Source organism: Lycium ferocissimum, chromosome 10, assembly GCF_029784015.1.
Source record: "Lycium ferocissimum isolate CSIRO_LF1 chromosome 10, AGI_CSIRO_Lferr_CH_V1, whole genome shotgun sequence".
NCBI classification, from domain to species: Eukaryota; Viridiplantae; Streptophyta; class Magnoliopsida; order Solanales; family Solanaceae; genus Lycium; species Lycium ferocissimum.
In genome coordinates this window covers 65,310,268-65,315,414 of record NC_081351.1, presented here as the reverse complement: position 1 = coordinate 65,315,414, position 5,147 = coordinate 65,310,268, and positions in this window count along the sequence as shown.

Below are 5,147 nucleotides of genomic sequence, written 5' to 3'. Positions count from 1 at the left end.
CTGAAGATAGTAGTATGCCACGCACTCGAACAACTGAGAGTTCTCTTATCTCACCCGACTGCAAAACTAATTTCTCCTCTAAATATGGCACATCACATATAATTTTTTTCTCTTAAGGCTCTCTGGTTGAAAAAAATCCAGCCAACTCTGGTTATCCCAACAAGAATCAATCATTGTTGTTACACCTTGTAGTTTTATACATTAAGATTTGTTGTACGTTAGTTGTCTTAATTTTGGACACCGAGATTTGCCTTCGAGGTTATACGAGGTTGGACATGCTTAACTTATGCTTATAAATATTTAAATTCATGTTTGGTAAGTTACGGAAGGATTAGAGAATAAGTGAATTGAAGCTGAAAGGTTCGTCAAAAGTAGTATCTGGAAAATATAAAATATGGACCATATAATTGAGATATGGACCGTATTTAAGGATTTTAAAAAATTTACGAGAAGGCTGTTTCAGAGGTGGTATTATACGGACAATATAATTTTATAAGGCCCGAAAGTTGGCCGTATAATGTTATACAACCCAAGATACGGGCCATATTTTTTAATGCCGGTGGATTTTGCTGATTTTATATATCAAGACCCCTCTTAATTTTTTAATCATTTTAAACATAACCCCAAGTTCAAGAAAGATCTAGAGACCTCTCCAAACATATTAAAATACTTCTCCAAGCCTAAATAAAAGATCAAATTGAAGATCAAAGTATTTAGGGTTTCAAAGTGAGGTTTAAACTTGTCTTTTCTTCTTGAAGAAGTTTTGGAGGGTATTTCAAGGTGAAATTATCTTGGGGTTGAAGTGTTCTTGAATTTTGAGGTAAGATTTCATCTTAGTTTCATGTTTATGAGTTTATGTGGTAATTATGCTAAGATTTGAGGAAGAGATATTGGAGAAAAAGTCATAAGGTGTTGTGTTGAATATTATTGTTATGGATTGAATATGAAAAGAAGTTTTGGGACTAAATTGAGTATAATTTTAATGTAATCTTTTGGTTATGGTATTGTTGATGTTTTTATTGTTGTCTTGGGAGTTGTTTTGGAGTTGGTGGAAGTAGATGATATAGGGAAAATGTTGTCCGACTTTCATTAGCTTACCAATTAATTTAGTTTGACCTTACTAGAGTTTCAAAGACTTAACTTTAGTATGAATCATCTTGAATGTAGATTTACAAGCTCGGGAGGATAGGCTTTGAGTATTTAAGGAGACGACGAGGTATGTTAAGGCTGTCCCTTTCTTTCTTATGACATGATCCTATTGATACAAACCCATACAAATATATCCATAATGTCCCTATTCCTAGAGTTACTAGAAGCTTATGGTTCTTGATGTTCTTATGATATTATTGATCTTTATCTTGTGACTATTGATCTTGTCTTATGGTTAATGATCTATTTATTGATGTTGATCTCATCTTATGGTTATTATTCCTTCAAGGTGAGATATGTTCATGATGATTGTTCCATAACGATAATCGGAGGTTTACCGACCTTACATCACTCTGATAGAGTCATGACGTTTCTTTGAGCTCTCATGCATGCTTTATATATATATATATATATATATATATATATATATGCATCTATTTTCTCACATCGAGCCGCTATAGTCGGTCGAGAAACGCACTTGTGCATGCCAATACAGTTGGATACAGATAACACCGAGCCTATATGGCCGGGTACGGATGACACCGAGCCTATATGACAGGGTACGGTATTATTATATATATATGTATGAAAAATGTTTTTATAAAGGAAAGCATGCATGACATCCGCCTTAGAAGGCATTCAGATGTACATGTTATTTCTCTTATCTCATGTTTCTTTCATATCTTTATTATGTTGCTATTCATGCCTTACATATTCAGTACATTATTCGTACTAACGTCCTTTTGTTTGTGGAGGCTGCGTTCATGCTTGCGGGTAGAGGAGACGATTTGACCCTTGTGGGTGCGCCTCTCGTTGATTGTACAGCAGGTCCATTTTGTTCGGAGCTCTGAATCTCCGTTGGTATCATTCTTTTGTGTATGCATGGGCATGACGGGGTCCTGTCCCGTCCTTATTATGTTACACACTTCAGTAGAGGCTCGTAGACAAATGTGTACAATTAGATGTCCATGAGCTTCTCGGTCCTTATTTTGTTATATCATTTTGACAGCCTTGTCGGCTTGTACACATAGGCACATATTGATGGCGTGTGTATATATATGCATATATCTCTTGGGCTTGTGTCCCTTACAGTTTAAGATATCTATCAGTTAGCAGTATGGCCCACTCAGGTATGATTATATGATGCATGTATGTCATGTGGTTCTTGGTAGGTTAGCTCCGGGTGCCCGTCATGGCCCTCCGACTGGGTCGTGACAATTGTCGATGCAATACTCGAACTACCATTGAACCGATCCAGAATCCTCAATTACCGTACACATAATCCTACTAACATCCTCATTTAACTTCGCCGAGTTACCCTTCTTCTAACTTGGTCCATGATTTTATTGACCCAACATCGATTCCCAAACGTTCTATAGTGAATTCACCTTTCCTTGTTTCAACTGGTAATGCTGATACTTAACTTAATGTTCGAAATGCTCTTCACAAGTTGAATTAATTAAAACTGTCATTGATCTACCACTTCAAATGTCCTAATTGACAGACTCCTCACTCAAGGGTCCTTAACGATACTTGCTCACAAAAAACCACCTCTTGCCTCATTTTGTCGAACCAGAACACCTTTAACAATAGCGCTATTTTTCCTCTCATCCAACTCCACAAAGTCATGACACCAGCAATCGTAGAAATCTTCTCGCTTTAACCTTTATATACTATACCCACAATTCTTATCCAAGACTAGATGCAACACCCGGTAATTCCTTAGAAATAAAACTACACCCCTGACCGCTACTAGAGTTATCCCCATTATCCTACGACTTAAGTGCACATACCAACTCATCTATGAACCCTTACATTCACTGTTCATCGAAAAACTGTAACGGTACTCTCAAAGCAACAAGCTCTTGGTTCAAAGGATCCCCTTTTTATATCTAACCTCGAAACACCACGACCATAAGAACACACCTTTTATGGAAGAATCACAGTTGTCAATTTCCTTAAGTTTCACTCATCACAATAATCCTTGCCAATTGACCTAGAACGGATAGCCATTTTTCCTGAAGGAACCCCAAAACCACTAGTTATCATTCCACCATAACAATTCAGTCATGCCAAAGCCCAACTTAACTTTTCGTACACTTATACGATGTCCACCCTCGCACATCTTGCAACTTTATCTTGACGAGCACGTTAGATACCAATTGTTCCATTTGTCTAGCGAAAATTGACCTATTAAAATTCTCTTCCTTACGCCTCCGTCCCATAGAATGAGAAAGTACTTTTACCCAAGAAATCTTATGTCACGACCCAACTAGGGGCCGTGACGAGTACCCGATACTTGTACCGAGCACCCCTTATCTCGCATCCTATTCTCATTATCAAGTGGGCCATAGGAGCTGTGCCATTTTTTTTTTCGTTACAGAACATTTACATTAGTGGCGTCATCATAAACATGGAATAATAAACTTTGCTATCACGCTATACAATAACCCAAGATACAAACATCTAACTGTACAAATCTGTCTACGAGCCTCTAGACATAGTACACATATACGAGAAGAAGGGCCGAGTCTTTGCCGTGCTCCGCGTATATATACACAAAAATAGTACCAAGGGAATAAGGCTCAGACAATGGAGCGCGTCAAGTGCGGTGGTGAGCTCTTAAGGATCAAATCCGCTGTCCGCCGACTCGCGCGGCATGGCGAGCCGCCCACAAGAAGGGGCGTCGACGGAATAGTGTACCGAGTATGTAAGGCATGAATGGTAATATACGAGAACATAAATCATGCATAATGACATAAAAAGAATCTCAACTCAAGTCACGGGATAGAAACATAACACATGTATATATATAGGTGCCCTTGTTGGAGTACGCTCGTGCTTTCTTAACTTCCCTTACTCATTTATATATATATACATAAATGCATAAAATATAGAATATATATTATATTGCCGAGGCGTCGGCAGCCGATCCATTTAACCATAAATATATACATCGCGTCCCCCGGCATCCCGCGTCGGACGAAATCAAGTCATGTAATGCCAACTGATCAGGTGGATATGCGTATATAACGCTCTGCCATTACCTCCCTTTTCCCCATAAATATATGAAAATTCCATGAATAAATATCGGCGTCTATAGCGCCCATAAATATATGAAAATTCCATGTGTGAATATCGGCGTCTATAAGCGCCCATGAATATATGAAAATTCCGTGAATAAATATATACCGTGTCTATAGCGCTCCGACTCGCTATTATATAATATACTTATACCATGTTCATTTATTGGGCCGCGCGCATATAGCGCTCGATTCGTTATCATTATCGTCGTAGAGGTATTCTCATTAAAGTAGTTACAACACTTATTGTTTAATAATCAAAGCACTAAGAAAACTCGAGCAGTGGGCCCACCTGGAGTCAAATGAGGTGGCGTACTCAACTTTCCCTATAATACGTGTCATGACGTTACTTATGAAGGCCTTAGGGTAATCGGGTCTTATCCTTGCACGTTCTAGAATATTTAGATACTTCTTGCAGATCAAGTACTTTTAGTTCAATCTTCTTGAATGAATAGTACCTATTTTCAATGCGATTTCTAGAGTTAGAAAAAGTCCCCAGGCGCGAAATCAAACCTATACGTCTAAGACATGCCAAGAAAGGAAGGGAAACCTTACATACCTCTTTCAGCTTCTTTAGCTATTCGAATTCACGTCGCGATCTCGTCAAAATCACGCAAATTGGTCATGTTTACCAAAACTCTCATTAGGGTCCTTAGAGTTAGAATCTTAAGGAAACACTTGGCTACATTTCGAAGACTTCCTGCCGTAAATATACCATCCTCAACATTCAACATAGCCAAATTCTTAACAACCACAATCCGGGAATTCAAACCGGCCAAACTATTAACCATAATTCCACACCAACAACACTAACAATTCCATACTCGATCAATTTGCTACTTCTTCCAAAACTTTTCCAACTTCAATGAAAATAATAACAACCTCATAATCTACATTCCAACAACACCATACTAA